The sequence below is a fragment of the Lemur catta genome, chromosome 4 (assembly GCF_020740605.2).
Source record: "Lemur catta isolate mLemCat1 chromosome 4, mLemCat1.pri, whole genome shotgun sequence".
In the NCBI taxonomy this organism is placed as follows: domain Eukaryota; kingdom Metazoa; phylum Chordata; class Mammalia; order Primates; family Lemuridae; genus Lemur; species Lemur catta.
Window position 1 is genome coordinate 60794261 of NC_059131.1, and position 17949 is coordinate 60812209.

The following is a 17949-nucleotide window of genomic DNA, read 5'->3' on the forward strand; positions in this document are numbered from 1 at the left end:
TTGAAAGCAATTGAAACAGCACAAGTTACTAAGTAGATGTGATTTGCTCCCACTATTGACACAATACACTGTTCACCCTAGTGAATCGATCATCAGGTGAAAAATGTGATTGAGTGATTTTTAAGAAAAGCATTATTAATACTCCAAAAACCCGAAGACCTCAGCCTGAGTTATCAACATTTTTTAAACATAAAAATTTACTATTAACAAATGCATATTCCTTTTATAAACTCCCAAGGACCATTTTAAAATTTACTTTTTCACATATAAGGCTTAAGTCACAAAGTTAGAAATAAAGACAAACATATATTTTATAGGAAAATTTTCTTCCTTGATAATATGTAACTATTCTTGAATCTGTATGAGAGTCAACTATCTAAACACGAAAGATACAGTGTATAAAGGTATAGAAACAATAACAGAAGTCTAAAACTTACAATTAATGTGACCATATTTCTCCATTTACCTGAAAATGATGCATTTATGTCTGTTATTCCAATAACCCAGGTAGTTTAATACTTTTGTTAGATGCTGTATTTACATGTTAAACAAGTATTATTACTACTAGTTGTAGTAATATAAGCCCATGGGTTGGTACATCTTCATTGGGTGCTGCACACTTTTGTTCTTATCTTATTTGGTATTGTGTGAAGCACATAAGCAGTGAACTAAGTTCTCACTTTTATGTATAGTTAAATCAAAAAGATAACCAGAAATAATCTTTTTATTACTGTTCTGATATTTTCCAGACTATGTGTCACTAACAGCTCTTTCCCAAGGCCAGTCTGCAGAGTGCTTGTTAAAACTGAGTGAACTAGGGCACAGTTGCTTGGGAGAGGTACTTCCTCCTAGGTCTTAGATATGGTGAAAATAACAATAATTTTTCCTCAGCCACTTGATATATATTTTGGGGAAAAATAAAATAAATTTTTGAAAATATTTTTGAAAGAAGTATTGTATTGCTTCTCCAGTATAATAAAACATTTTCAGTCAACAAATGTACAAGTATACATGTACATACATATATAGTTTTGATCATTTATATTATTTTTTCACTTTGAAAAATATCTGAATTTGAAAATTAAATAATTTGGAGATCTTATTTGTAATTTAATATGATGTACTTTGTAAAAAGTATATTTCACAACATTTTTCCTATATCTAAACAAAATCTAAAGGCATCTCAAACAACTTAATAAATCATGTCACATACCTTGGATGGTTTGATTAATATGAAGGGAAAAAAAGTATATTTCTTCAGTTTGATTGTAGAATTTTTGAGCCCAAAGTAATTTTCAATTACTTTTCTATATTTTGTTATTTGCAATGGATTTTTTCTTCTTCTTCTCTGTCATTTTCAGTAGCAGTAGCAGCATCAATTTACTGAATTCCTCTGTATGAGAACATGTAAATCATTAGAAAACAGACTTCTGATTCTAACAATAGGGCAAGCAGAATACACTATGCTGGGGGGGAGGAGCAATATATCATAAGGAGTATGTACTTGTTCTTAAACCAAAGAAAGGCAAATTTACAAGAGAAACAAATAAGGGGCTGGGGGTGGTAATGCCAGGGAAGTGGGTAGAGGATTCAATTCAGTGGTTTCAGGAAGTAAGACCAGAATCTGTCTATCTACCTTCTATCTATCTGTCATCTATCATCTATCAATCATCTCTCAGTAATTTTTCCTGTGCCATTTGAGAGTATGTCACATATATCATATCCGTATGTGTTAGTCAACATCTGTAAAGAAAATTCCAGAGACAACAGAAGAACTTAAAAAGAAATTTAAATAAAATGCTACATCATCAACTTTTATAATAGCATAGAGGATGCTATTTTCACAAATGATGATTTCAAGTTGAAAAGTGACTCAGTAGATGAGACCATGAATGTGAAATAGTTTTAATGATATCTTAAATTTACTTTGCTTACATTTTCCACTTCATATTCACAAAGGGATTTGTAAATCAAGATCCATCTAAAGACCTCTTTCATTAAAAATAAAATAAAATTATCTGTGAAAAAAATACATTTTGTCAGCATTTCATTAGCAGCAGTTTTTCTATATTACTGGTTTATAAAAAGTGTAGTTCATCTTACCATGGGTAACATATGTAATAAAATACAGGTATTTATGCTATTCAACGCTCTTTTTATCATTGTCTGAAACACTCAACTTACCAAGAGAACCTCCCCAATTGCTGATGTGGGCATGTAAGGTGAATTGGCTTGCTCCTGCCCTCTCCAGCTCCCTGCAACTATAGAAAATTGCTTTAAGTTGTTCTCACTGGTGGTTATTTCTTATTCTTGTGCCTATCTCCTCTGATCACATAAATGCTACTTTGATAATGTAGCATTCATCAGAGATTTTATCAGGCAATGCCCCAAAGCCAATAAGCAGGGCATTGCCTTGGCACTCACCACTCTATATTTTCACTTCAAGTTTATATCGCAAACGTTATTGAAAAAGACATTAGTTTTTGTATTCTTATCACTTTAGAATTTCTGCTCAGGGGAAATTTCATTCATTCTCCCTCCTTTTGCTACCATTTCTGTGATAACATCCATTAAAATCAATACTTCATATTTTCCACATTTCTAACGAAATTTCAGGAAGTCTCTTTCATGTGCTAAACTCAGCCTATCCAAAGTTCATATTGTTAGGAAACATTCAAAGGGTGAAAAAAGATAGTGGAGTTTTTGTTTGTTTGTTTTTTTATCTAGTCTTATTTTTCTTTATGGAAGGGATTGTATTGTATATAGTATATTGGAATATGACTTTTTTACATAGTTATAAATTATGCACAGTTTTCTATATCAGTGCATTTGGATTTTTTACACAAAAATGCAGAAGTTATGTTTTAATTTTTGTTTCTCATGTAATTGCAGAAGTTAAAATAAGCAAAAAATATAATTGATGTTAGTTTATCATCTTGGTTTTTTGCTTTTTTATTTTTTAATTAAACACTACAATGTTTTCCCCCCTTCTTTGAAAATATACAGAATGATATTATGTTTCAAGTGTTTAGAGTTTACACGGTATGTAGGATTTTGTTCAAATTATATGGTGAAATAAAAGATGCTCCTTAACTAGTCAACATGATTTAGTAAGAGAATGTTATAATTTATAAGTTTGTCTTTCTATGAAACATTAGGTTGAGTAAATTGTAACTAGACCCTCTCCTTTTTGCTATTGCATAAGTAAATGAAAGATAAATCTCTACTTCTGGTGTACTATCACTGGAAGAGAGAGACTAATGAGAAATTAGATGTGGATAGTGGAGTTAGACACCATACTGTGCATCCAAAATTTTAATTAAGTGAACTTAAATTTTCTTCCAGGAAAGAAGAAATATTAATGATTGATATGCTTGAATCAATTAGAGTTTAATGACATACCATGTGTGAAAGTGCATTTGAACTGCAAAATATTGAACACCTGACACCTACCTGTCAAGAAAGCTGAAACCTGATTTAGCCTCAACTTCCTCCTCTTCTTCATCTCTCTATGAAATTTGAATACTCAAAAATATTTCTCTAAACTAACCCATTCATTTCTCCTGCCAATGCCCTAGTTGAAGCATATTTTCCACGCACACATAGATTATCTATGCTTATATTTTATATCTAACTTTTCATTCATAAATGTTAATGGATCTCCATTCCAGATTACTTTATACTACTTAGTTTTTAATTCTCATGTAGGACTACAAACAACATGCAGCTTTGTTGAAATTATAATTGCCCATCAACTTTAAAGACCTTAATGCTTTTGTTTCTCCATCTGCCTGAAATGCTTTTTTATTTTGAAATTCTACCCTTTGTTAAATATCCATATAAAATGCTACCTTATCTATAAAATATTGCCTTAACATTAATTTCTAACTTGTCTTCCTTATATTTGAAAATAATTTCCACATCTTTTATAATATTCATTACATTTGTTCAGGAAATATAGCAATGGTACCAACCAATCAGCCTTTTCCCTGTCTGCCCACCCCCATTCTACCTGGCACCTCCACCCCATCACATACTTGCTTGGTCCCAGCATAAAATATTCTTTCAGTTCTAGCCATTTTCCTTTTTGATTGATACAGCTGATGCCGTAAATATCTTTGTACGTTTCTTTTTGGATCTCTGCATGAGAGTGTTGTTATTGGGTCAAAACTGTATTCATATATTTAATTTGATTCTGAACCGTGACAAGTACTGGATTTTCCAGCTTCCCCCTACTTTGTGCATGTTCCTTTATTCCCACACCCTCACCAACTGGTGATATCCAACTTTTCACTCAGTGCCAAACTGATAGGTACAGTGTGATATTTCATTATTACTTCAATTTATTTGGCTCTAATTACTAATGAATTTCAGCATCTCTTCATATGCTTGATGGCCTTTGGGGTTTATATCTTTTAATTACCTGTTCAGTCACAGGTCACATTGCAGAAGAGCTTGTGAGCTGGGAGATATTGTTGAAACCCTCTTCGGAAAATCCTAACTTATTCACCTTTTCCTATTGACCTACCTCTTCCTTTCAATTTCTCTCTCTCTTGTTGTTGTAATTGATTTTTATAAACAGATGTTTTATGTAGAGACTTTACTAACTCTTTTATTATATAAGTGCTAATGATTTGTTGATTTTTATTTCTATTTTTTCCTTAGGAGATAATCATATTAAATTATTTACCATTATTATTTACATGTATTACAAATAATGGCAGGTTTTTTCTTTTCCAATTCCAATTTTATCTTTTTCTTTTTTTATGACATTAGATAGAATTGATCATACATTACGTAGTAGTGGTGACAGTAGGCATCATCTCTTGTTCTAATCCTAGGGTTTCCCTTAATGTATAATATCATTTGTAAATATTTAATAGTTACTAAGTTAAGAGGGTTTCCTTCTATTTCAGGTCTGTTAGGATTTATTTTTTAATCTTCTATAAGTGTTGAATTTTATTGAAAGTATCCTATAACCATGATGGAAACCAGTCAACATACTGTGACTAGTTTCCTAGTGTATTGTTTTTTTCATTTGCATGTTATATTAGAGGTGCTGAAATATGTAGGGTTAAATTAATTAATATTGCATTGTTTTTTTACATTATTCATGTGAACTTTCAGGATGTATCTGCCACATTTGCAATATTTCAAGATCATGCTAACATGTATTTATTGATTAATTGTAAGATTAATTTTATTGTTCATTTTAATTTTAGTATAGAAGTTTCATGTTTTAAATCTTTCTTATTTCTTTATTAATGGACACCACTAGTGAATTGGAGTTGTTTTATTATTTTTTTACTACAGACACACACATACATACACACACTCGTAGAAATTAATATTATACCAAAGTACTCACCAACCAAAAATATCAAATATTCTTATTTGGTCTTTTTTTGGTAAGATTTTTTAATTAAAAAAAATAAAACAAGACAAATTAGTAAATTCACATTTTCCCTGAGTGAGTCCTCAATTCTCCTCTCAAATCTCTCAAAAGACAACCATTACCACAAATATTGAGTAAGTAAATCATTTCAGCCCATATCGCATCATCATTATTTCGAAATAGTTTATTTTTCCACCTCCCCTTTTGTTGGATGGTTTGGAATCCACAGCTCAAGTTTCTATAATTTTAATAGTCACCCTAAAATATTCAACACCCATACATAGCATTGGAGAAGTTATTGAGTTTCTCCCACTCAAAGGCAGATTCAAAGATATGCAACCTGTGCAGTCACACAAGGATCCATGCTCAGAAGTAGTTTGTACTTGATTCGATGTTCTGTTTCCACCTTCTTTAAACTTCTAATAATTTTACCTCAGAATTTAGGTTTTCAAAGTGAAGTCCAATGGGAGCAAAGGATTATCAGGTGGGCCTGATTTAATCACAGGGGCCCTGTAAAAGCAGAGAGTTTTCTCTGGCTGGAGGAAGGAAAATTAAGAGAGATCTGAAGTATGAGAAGGATCCGATAGGCAGCTGCCATCTTTGAAAATGGAGGAAGTCATGTGAAAAGGAATTTGAATAGACATGAAGAGGAGAGAGTGGCTTCAGAAGACAGTCATTAGGGAAAGGGAAATCTCAGACCTACAACCTTACGGACCTGAATTCTGACAAAAATCAAATGCCTTTGGAAACTAATTATTCTCTAGCTCTGCCAGATAACAGCCTTTCTCATTTAAGACCTTAACTTCAGAGTAAATCTGTATAAGGAAAATTATTTATTTTAATTGATCACATAGGTTTCTCTACTTTTAACAATTCCATCTTTTTAAAAAATTTTTACTGCTATTTTTCATTGCTTGCTATACTTTTAGATGGGGAGCCCAATTTGCCTTTCACAAGGAACTAATAGAGATTAAAATTTTGGGAGTTACTTGTCAGAGATTTGGGGCAGACATACATACGTACATATATACATACATTCTATTTTCATTTATTATTAAATTATGTATTTTATTAATTTTGAAGGGTAAAAAGGAATCTATAGCAGATGCAAGATTTCTTTTTCATTTCAACTGTTGAAGCTTGAAATTAGCTTAGGAAATATCAAGCATCTATCAACAATTTGGACATATTCTGCTTTAGTCAGCTTGCTGTGCATGCTGTAAGAGATGCTTGAGTGACTATCAAGGTTAGCCATTTCACTGGTCAACAGTGAGGATTCATTCATGGATTTGCAGTTTGCCCTCACCTCCACCTGCATTGACTGGGGCACACCTAGTTCTCTTCTCTATTTCATGCCTTTATAAGCTTGACAGTATTAGTGTAAGCCTAGATGTATTTTGCTGTAGGAATTGTGACACCTACAGGTTAGCTAGGCTGCTCTCCTCATACTTATATGACCTGCTTTTTAGAATCTTTGATGCTAATGTCTCTTCATTCTTATGCATATGATATTATCCTGTCATGGACTTATGTATGGTTTATGTGACAGCCAGGTGTTGATTGTTCTAACACAATTAAGCTCCAGTTAATATTTCTTTAAAATCAAGAGATTTGGAGTATTTTCAAAGAGATACTGTGACTTTCAAAAACTGTCATATTTCATTTGCATGTTTTGAATCCTAGCTTGGCTAGTACTTTTCTCAATTTCAAGTTGTAATACTTTTATTGATTCTTAAATTTTCTTGTGTATTAGTGACAAACACTCCTGCTTTGAAGTTCTTATGTGGATACATTCTTGCGTGTGAGTGTATATAAATGTGTGTACGTGTATGATCATTTAGTGGGCAATTTAAAAGGCTATGTTTTAAATATTTAGTATGTTTAAACAGAATACATCTTTGTCAATTGTATTATTATATTATTTTAAGAGGTGCTGATCTCAATATTAGATATTCATATATGCCATATTATATCCAAATATTGAATATTAACCCTTTCCTTTTAATATATGTTGCAGCTACTTTTCCAGTATGTTATTTTTAATCTTTTCATTGGTTAAGAAAATAAAAGTATAAAAACAATAATGGCTTGTATGTTTAAAATTTTTTTTCTGAATTGAAGTATAGATTAAAATTAAACTTGCCTGAAGCCTGCATCTTGTTGATATTTTAAAATGTTATTTAATATTGGTGAAACATACATAAAATAGATTGAGTAGCAAAGACTCCATTCATCAAAAAGTTACTATAATTAAAACAGACTTTCAAAACATCACACCCAAATATTAATATTAGATGTTTTTTGGAAGGAGGAAAAGTGGATCTATAACAATTTGGAACATCTATTCTGAGTTTTCTTAGAGAACTTATATTTTTATTGTATTGTCCTCATAAATGAGTTACCAAAATTACAACAGGACTCTTTCCAGAAATATATCTCCAAAACTATTTGTTGCCTTTTTATTCAAATCAAAATTATTTTTAATGTTTTATATCCTAATTTTATAATCAGACAATATTTTTGCCTTGCTTATAAACCCATGCAAGACTATAAACCATAAAGGTTTGCTCTTGTCAAACCACTTTTCCCCCTTTTATCCTGGGTATAAGGTAAGAGAGATTATTAAAATATTTGGGTAAATATTGAAGATTGGAAGAATTTCAGATACCAATGATATTTTGGGTTATTAGCCAGTAAAACTTCAAAACTATCATGGAAATGATATCGTAAAAAAGAGTGGCTTTAAGTAATCAGTTAATATCATTTCTGACTTAAATATTAAGCAACAAAAAGATTAATCACTTATTTCACTAACAAGTGAAAACATGAAATTGAGAAAATTAAATCTTTGAAAGTAATAAATTTCTACCTTTATGCATTTATATCAACACTTTTCATCATCATCTACATTTTACATCCGAAATACTCATCTGTTTCTATTGGAGTATTTAAACTATATAAGACTCAATGCTGTCTTCAGAAAGCTTAAAAGCAGTTGCTAACATGTGGATGTGAAAATGGAATGACTAACAATGTGAAAAAAGTTTCCAGAGATATGTCAAAGAAGTGGGTGTACCTGAAATGATGGGGCTCCTTCTCCCCTCAGCTTCCACCAAGAGGTACCATATGTTACCATGAGGGGCACACCAACGTAAGATGAAACAGTGAATGAAAGAAATGGAAAAAAAAATTCAAATAAGTAATGGCTGAAAAATTTTCTAATTTGATGATTAATATCATAATATTAATCTACACATCCAAAAAGCTAAAAAAATTCCAAGCAGGATAATGCCAAAAAAGGTCCACATCCAAATACAACTTAGCAAAAAGGTCAAAAGGAAAAGGAAAAAAGAATATCTTAATAAAAGCAAATGATAAACCACTGTCACATGCAAGGGAACCAAGATAACATTAGCAGTTGACTTCTCATCAGAAATAATAGAGGTCAAAGGCAAAAGTATCTTCCAAAAATGAAGGCAAAAAAAAAAAAAATACTTTCCCAGATAAGGAAAAATTGAAAGAATTTTGTTACTAGCAGACCCACCTTAAAGAAATACTAAAGGAAATTCTTCAGGCTGCAAGCATGTACACTAGATGAAAATTCAAATCTATATAAAAAAACAAAAAGCACCAGTAAAGGTAATTATAAAAGACATATATGGGAGAAAATTTTTGTAAACCATATATCCAATAAGGGACCACATTTTGCAAACTATGTATCTGCAACATATAAAGGATTGCTGCAACTCAATAATAGAACTATAACCCAATTAAATAATGGGCAAAAGATCTGAATACATAGTTCTCCAAAGAAGATATGTAGATGACTAGTAAGCACCTGAAAAGATATTTAATACCATTAGCCACCAAGAATATGTAAATCAAAACCACAATTAGGTACTACTCTATACCCACTAGAGGGGCTGTAATGAAAATAAACAGATAATTACAGCTGTTTGTAAAGATATGGACAAATTAGAACCTTTATACACTGCTGGTGGGAATTTAAAATGGTGTATCTACTTTGAAAAATGATTTGTAGCTCCTCAAAACGTTAAACATAAAATTACCCTAGGATCCAGCTATTTTACTTCTAGGTACATGCTCAAAAGATATGAAAACATATGTTCATGAAACATATGGTACACAATTATGCATAGCAACACTATTTGTAATAGATGAAAGAAAGGTGGAAACAACTCAAATGTTCATCAAATGATGAATGGATAAATAAAATGTGATCTATCAATGCAATGGAATATTACTCAACAGTAATAAATGACGTACTGATACATTCCACAATATGGATTCACCTTGAAAACAGTTCCCAGTGTTAAGTGAAAGCAGTCACTTACAAAAGGACCCCATATTGTATTACTTCATTTATATGAAATATCTAGACTAGGTAAATCTATGGAAAAAAGTAGATTAGTAGTGGCCTATGGTGTAGAAGGTGGCTAGGTTGAGGGGTGACCTTCAGGGGTGTGGAATTTCTTTTTGCCATAATAAAAATATTCTAAAATTTATTATTGTCATGAATATACAACTTTGTGGAAAATTCATTGAATTGTTTGCTTTCATGTGTGGATTCTGTGGAATATGAATTATACTTCAATAAAGCTGTTTATTTTTTCAAAGAGTTGGAGTAAATACCAATTTACTTACTTTAGTTATTCTTAGGTGTTCAATACTGAGGACAATGTGGAGTCATTTAACTGAAGCTGAAAGAGGATCCATAGATACTAAATTATTCTCACATAAGTTCTCTCTATAGGTCTGCCTCTTCTTGTCCAACTGCTTAAACAGAGTAAGCAAAACAAGTGATAAACTAAAAACATATTGAATGAGACAATTATGAAATAAAGCTAAAGTAAAATAATTAAGGTATAAAAAGCCAGAGTAAAATTAAAGCAACTGTTTAGGCTGAAAACTAAATTGTAAGAATTACAAGAAACCACATGATAAAATCAGTAAACATAACTAAGAATATCCAATAGAGGAAATGAAACAAAGATAAACTAATGTTAAAATGAACAATATTTGAGGTGCATCAAAAGAGTGCAAACAAAATAAGTAAAAAATAAACATGATAAAATCAATTAAGTTTACTTAGATAAAACCTAATTATACACAATAATACAAGTAAAAGGCAATAGAAAATGTAAAGTGGAAAATGTGGATGATTTTAAAAAATATGTTAAATACAACAACTGTATAAATTCCACGATATACTAGAAAACCATAGGCACATGCAATCTGATGAGTCAATCATAAAAAGACAGAGCAGATGGCTTCCTAAAGTCTCTGGGCAGAAACTCTCAAGACTGAAGGAGAAATCCCACATGTCTCACCACGTTACCCTTTGTTTAATAGCTTTACTTTGCACTCTGTGGAATAAAGGAGAAGGCCAAAATTAAACACATTTCATAGTTATTCTCACACTGACAACACTTTAATCACCTTCCCATCAGAAACTAGCAGTCACGTAGACATGTTCCCAGTCTCATGCTGCCAAGTGGAATAATTGAGAAAAAAAAAAAAACACAACAACAACAAAACTCAGACGTGGAGTGCTTTGATTTTGGTTGTTTCATTATGCCTTGAGACCTTATATTTGATCCTTAACTTCAAAGGGTCTCAGTTTCCTCATCTCTAACGGGAAAAGATTTAACTAGATGACTGGATTTTGTTATCTTTTCTTCTAGACATAGTTCTTTGTTCAAATGAAATTTTATATGGAAACTCTTCATCAATATAAATAAAAGGAGAACTGATGTTGGAGTAGGAAACACAATAAATTAGTGAGGCAAGGTAAGTATCTTTAACCAGGAATAAGACAAGAATATGCACTCAGAGTGTTGGTCCTGGATCTTTCTCCTTTATGTTATTTGTTAACATTTGCAAATTGCATGTTAAAGAAATATAAATGACAGATTCAGAAAATTCCATATGTTGAACAAACAGTCCTATTGACTTAAGTCATGAAAAAATACCAAGGACTCATATAAAGGGAAGATAAAATAGTTAATATTCACCTGAGCATTCCTTTGGAGCAGGTGCTGTTTTAAGGATTTAACAAATATTATTTCATATGATTTTCACAACTCTTTTATCTCCATTTGACCAATAAAAAAAAAACTGAGACACAAAATGTTTAACTTATTTAAGGTCACGCAGCTAGCAAGTAGTAAAGCAAGTTTTCAAAATTACACAATCTGATTCCAGAGACTGTAGAGTAATAACAGTTACCTTTGCTCCCCTTATTCTTGCAGAATGGTTTAATGAAGTGGCTCTCAACTTGAGCATGCACCAAAACCACCCGAAGTGCTTGTTAAACCATGGATTGTATCTTCCCCACCCACAGCTTGTCAGGTTTTATATGTCTGGAGTGGAGCTCAATCATTTTCATATCTGAGTTGCCAAGTGTACTGCTTAAAAAGAAATTATGGTAAACAATCAAACCATTAAAATTAACTTATAAAGTACAAAACAATTGCTAACATTTTAATGAAAGTTTAAGTAATAAATAAATTATAGGATGGAAAAGTGAAAGTATATAACAACAATGCTAAGAATAAGGCTGTACAATTTTGAAAAGAAAAATAATAAAATGTAAATATCTTGAACATCTTATATATAATAACAATAGTCAATACTTATATAGTAGTTACTATTATCACAGACACTCCGCTAATCAATCTACTTATTTAATCTTCATATGAACTCTATGCATTAGGTCCTTATATTACTTCCATTTTATAGATAAGAGTATGAGGTACAGGCCCAGCAGCTTGCAAACTCATAAGCCAGGATTTTACTTTCTGCAGCTTATTGTTAAATCTGAACTCTTATCATCATGTCTCTTACTAAAAGACACTTGTGTATTCTTCACATTGATTGAGATCCATCAACAAAATATTTTTTAAACATTAAGATAATCTAAACCCATCAGATGGGCGATTTTAGAATGAATGTGTGAAAAGAAAGGCATTTGCATGCACTAATTGTAGCAGTATATGTTGGTGGAACCATTCTGGAGAGTAAGTTGGCATTATATACCAAAGACTTAAAAAACTTATAACGTTTGACCCACAATAAAAATTACAAGGATTTCCATGCAGAAATATTTAGATTAGTTTGCAGAAATCTGCATGTGCAAAAATATTCATTGCAGTATTACATTTAAAAATAAATTAGAGAAAAGGACATATCTTTTAAAAAAAGACTAAAGCTTACTAGGAAGCCATTCAAATTATTATGTGAATGCTGCTCTGAAGTTATCAATTTAAAAGGGCAGTCACCATGTTTTCTTAAGTTAAAAAAGCATCATGGGCAGGGCGCGGTGGCTCACGCCTGTAATCCTAGCACTCTGGGAGGCCAAGGCAGGAGGATTGCTTGAGCTCAGGAGTTTGAGACCAGCCTGAGCAAGAGTGAGACCCCATCTCTACTAAAAATAGAAAGAGGAAAATTTTTTAAAAAATTTAAAAAAACATCATGGAGAACACTGTGTATAGTGTGAACTAACGTAATTTAAAAATATAGTAACTTAGGGAAATAACTAAGAAAATAAATCTAGATAATTTAAAATACTCATAGGGCCAAAAATACAAAGAACTATGCATATAGCATAATTTAAGAAGGGCAAAGAGGCAGAAAAATTAAAACATAAACAAAGAAAAAAATAAAACCTCACAGCACATAACCACTTTAAAGGTACTATTTAAGTATCAGATTTGGTTCAAAAAGGAAAATCCAAATATTTGTTGTTTTCTTAAACCTCACCTAAAGTCAAAGGACAGAAAAAAGACAAAAGTAAAAAGATATGGCAAAACATAATAAAATGGAGAAAATGTGTGTGGCAGTGTCTAATAAATCCAATAGAATTTTAGGAAAATAAAATGACAACAATAGAAATACTTTATTTAATTAAAATCAAAATCCACGTAATGATTAAGTTATTATTCATCGTGTGCCAGTTTGCAGCATTAATATATATTTTAACCCAAATTCTTAGATAAACTATAGAAATTTGGGGAAATCTAACTGTTGATTTGCTAGAGCACAGTGACCTAAACACCCAAATAGATTGACTTAAGAAATAGAAAATGTTCAGTTCCCATAATGGAATATTAATGACATCAGATTCTGCTTGATTCGACAGCCCTTCTCAGTTTGGCTCTCTCTTCACTGACACAAGTTGCTGCAGCAGGACCAACCTGTAACAGCCCATTGTCTGCAGGTGGCAGTGGGGGAGGGGGGTATGATGCCTCGTTTCAATAATTCCAGGTGGGGTCTTTAGTCTCCATTTACCATATGAAGAAAGCAATATTCGGGTTGATCAGCATAATCCAAAGTGCTGGGATGGAGTCAGCTCTATTGAAAGGATGTAAAGAATGGTGGAGGAATGAGACATGAGAAATGACTGAATAAATAAATAAAACAAGATAAGTATATTTGTCAAATGTGCAAAAGTAGAAAAAAGTAATTTACATATTATGTATTACTGCACCTTTTATAATGGTGGTTGAGAGTCATTTGCAAGTACTCTGCTCCATATATCCTCTTTTCCAGGACCCAGGCTGCAAGGATTCAGATGTCATTTTTGTGTGAAGAAAAAGAGAGGAAAAGATCAGGCAGAGAGTTACAGTGTCTCTTAAAGCTCCTGTTCACACATATCGTTGATGAACTCCACTCACATTCCATTGGTCAAAGCAGGTTATAAAATCTAGCCTAAAGTCAAAGTAGTGGGATGTACATTTCTTTACAAGGAAGTCACATGGTGGTAGGCAAGAATGAATAATCAAGACTTCTACAGGGAAGTGGAGGGAGAGGGATCTTATTAACTGTGAGCAATAACATAATCTACTACTTTTGGATTTCTTAATATAACTCTAATTCTTTGATCATTAAAATACAAAAATTAAATATGGTGAGAAGTTTGACATTTTTTATTTTATATCTACCTATATCACTATCCCTGACTCCATTGTGTCCCAGTAATTAATTGCCTATTCTCTATCTACCACCTTCTTTATGTCCCACAGTGTTCTGAATGCCCTGCGGTGTTTTTTTATTATTAATTAAGCTGACCCACTGTGCAAATATTTGAAATGGTATTTATGAACTCTGAAATATCAGGATTTAAGAGTGGATCAGCAAGAGAAGAACTAATTTTACTATATGTATAGACAGAAGAAGTTTTAAACACAGAGCAAAATACCACAATTGGCAAGAGGACTGTGAATCTATTTCTTCAACAAATTGCTAAGATAGTCTCTAATTAGAAGAAAATAAGTGAGTCTTCCTCAGCCTTTGAAAATTCAAAACACACACACACACACACACACACACACACAGATATATGTAAACAAACACACTATCTCCCTGCCCCACCCCTCAGCATTTTTATACACACATACACAATACAAGTTGCTATGGTAATAAGCTTATCTCCATGGCAATTGATCATTTCATTTCTGTATATGTCCATTGTCTCTCAGTAGACAAATTATAAGCTCTAAACCCAAAGGCTTGAATCTTCAAAAAAGATACAAAACAAAGCCATGAAAAATGAATTTCCACCCAAGAAAGAATTTAAGTATTAATAATACAATAACAAGGTGGACAAAGCAAAAGTTTATAAAATTAATAGCTAAAATGAAACTATAAAAAGTACATACTCTTGGAAAATGAAAGCTTCCTAATAGCTGCAAATGTTCAAAATGACAGCTTTCTCACAATATGCATACACAATGTAAATCAGCTTCTATGTGTAGTCTGTGTGTAGTTAAAATGATTCCCTGGCAGAAAATGAAGGTGGATTCTGATACCCAGAAGTTATTGTGGGAAAATTTGTCCAGATTCTGGGGAAAATCATTTCTAATCATTTATATAAAGTCATAAACATTGACTAAAAATATGAATAAATGGAAAACCTCTGATCTACACAGCAAGATAAAGATAGTGACTTCAATCTTTTGTTTGATTAGAAAAATTGACATTTGAATTTATATTTAAAAGGTATTATATATTTACATATTAAATGCAACAAAATAATAACTTCTAAACATTGTCACTGGATTCTGGTCAATTTTGTGGCACAGAAAAGGCAGTTTTTGTGGGGAGTTGGGGAGGAAAAGAGATGCTTTTTGTCAATGACTTAACATTTTAGGTTTAAAAGTAGCATTTGCTCAAATGTGCAACCCATTGAATGCTTTTATAGACTTGAAAGAGCCTTCATCAATTTTAACAAATCAATTTATAAAATTATTTTGGTATTTGATGGTCCATATCAAAGTAATGTTTACAACCTAAAGATATACATATAAGATTAAGGTAAGTAGGAACATCGAATACCTACAAACACAAATTATAACACTGAATATAAATGTTATAATATTTTTATCTAACTCAAGGTATGAAAAAGCATAAATAGAGAAACTGGGAGACTTGGCAATTAGATTAATATAGCTAATTTCAAATATTGCTCTGTTCAACTCAAAATATCTATATTTTATAACAAAATATCTAATAAAACAGTAAATAATAAAGAAAAAAGAAAAAATATGAATATTTGCAATTCCAACCATTAGACCATGACCTGTCCTTTTGATGAGCATTAAAGAGCAAGCCAGTGAGAGCAAAAGATCTTCATTGCCCATTTATTAGCGCCACAATGTTACACTTTTAGATGGCCCATACTCATTTTACTATCCCTTGTAGATGCATATTTTTGCAAATATTCAATATTGTTTTAAAAACTAAAGTACATATATTGATGATTATACCTTGAACAGCACTGTCTATGCTTTGACTATTTTACTTCTTGAATGTTGTCTTTTCCTTACTGATTTTTAGAAGCATTTTGAACAGAAAATTAGCCAGTATTTTCCTTTCAAGTAAAGAAATTTATCCTTCCTTAAATATGTGGATGAAAAGATAAATAAAAATAAAAATGTGGATTTGTATAATATTTGGATTTATGCTAATAATTTCTCTAACCCCAACAACAAATCCAGAAAGCAATATACAGTTAAAAATTCATATATTTGCTTACAAAAACATCTCTAGCAAAAGGTAAAATATCTGCCCAAATATTATGTAAATAACCTAAATATGTGTCCTTATTCCTTATGGTGCCCTGCAGGCCAGTTTGGAGGCAAGCACTTAGTTTTTTTCTTTTTTCATAGCTCTCTTTCTTCTGCTTTTTGTCAATGGAGCCAAAGCATAGTCAAAAATATGTATTAAAATATCATTTTAATGCATGGATCTCCACTTACAAAATAATGTACAAGCCAATTGGAAATAAATATCCATCAAAGAACACTGAGAGTGGGACCAAGAAGGCCACATATTCTATTTGTAGTCCTGTTGAAGTGAGTAGGAGCACAGAATGTCATGAAATAACAGAAACCTCCATTGGCTGTAGATATAGGGGAGCTTATATTGACCACTTGTCATTGTTCATATGTTATGAGTCAGTCAATGAACCAGTTAATGTGTGATGCCAAGACAGTGATTTACTTAAAGGTGTTATGGCTTCAATATTAAAAACATGTTTTCAGTCACTCTTATAAGAAATGAGACAAAGTGAGAGGCTTATGATTCTATCTTTTCTGTGATCTTGTCTTATTCCTTTATAATCCCAAGAGACTATACACATAGATCTTAACTCTCACTATAACACATCAAAAATCCTTAATTAGCTAAATATTACATGCTAATTATAAAAAAATATATGAATTCTTCACCTTGTCCCGTCCATAACCACACACATAGAGGCCAGCAGTCTGCCTCAAACAAACATATTTCAAGTTCTCCACAGAGATATCCTAAAACTAATGGCCTGCGGAAAAGAGAGAAAGACATCATGCCCAGTATTCATCAATGTATCTATTATAACTATTAATGGATGATTTCTGGGGATTCAAAATTTCTTTTCCAGCTACGTTTATTACATTCTTTCACATCCCAGAGCTCCTTTGAATTGATAATAGGACCGTGTATTTTTTTTTTTTTTTTGAGACAGAGTCTCACTCTGTTGCCCGGGCTAGAGTACCATGGCGTCAGCCTAGCTCACAGCAACCTCAAACTCCTGGGCTCAAGCGATCCTTCTGCCTCAGCCTCCCCAGTAGCTGGGACTACAGGCATGCGCTACCATGCCTGGCTAATTTTTTCTATATATATATTTTTAGCTGTCCATATAATTTCTTTCTATTTTTAGTAGAGACGGGGTCTTGCTCTTGCTCAGGCTGGTCTCGAACTCCTGAGCTCAAGTGATCCACCCGCCTCGGCCTCCCAGAGTGCTAGGATTACAGGCGGGAGCCACTGCGCCTGGCCAGGACCCTGTATTTTAAATCTCTGTATCCTAATGAATTAATAATTTCCCAAATTGGCTCTTTTAATTTCTTATAAAAGCTCCTCCTTTCTGTCTTTTATTTCTGTGTGAGCTTCACAAAAACTTTACCTATTAGACAACTCTAGTCATCTCACTGGTCTATGCTGGGTTTAAAGAATTCTGTGTTTCACAGTATCTGACTTAAGTGTCCTGGAAA

At 32.1% G+C, this 17949-nt stretch overlaps 1 long non-coding RNA gene across 4 annotated transcripts in view; it reads right to left on the minus strand.

Annotated features, from left to right (window-relative positions):
• The window catches only part of LOC123636457, a 65630-nt gene extending 53927 nt beyond the window's left edge, over positions 1-11703 (minus strand). For 2 of the 4 annotated variants that reach the window (XR_006734541.1, XR_006734542.1), the window contains exons 1-2: positions 10061-10265; positions 1214-1393 (exon numbers count right to left, since the gene is read on the minus strand). This is a non-coding gene — a long non-coding RNA (uncharacterized LOC123636457). Of the gene's footprint in view, positions 1-1213; positions 1394-8471; positions 8502-8939; positions 8951-10060; positions 10266-11644 lie in introns of those variants that run through there. The other 2 variants (XR_006734544.1, XR_006734543.1) reach the window with 2 other exon arrangements.
• Between the last annotated feature and the right edge of the window lie 6246 nt (positions 11704-17949).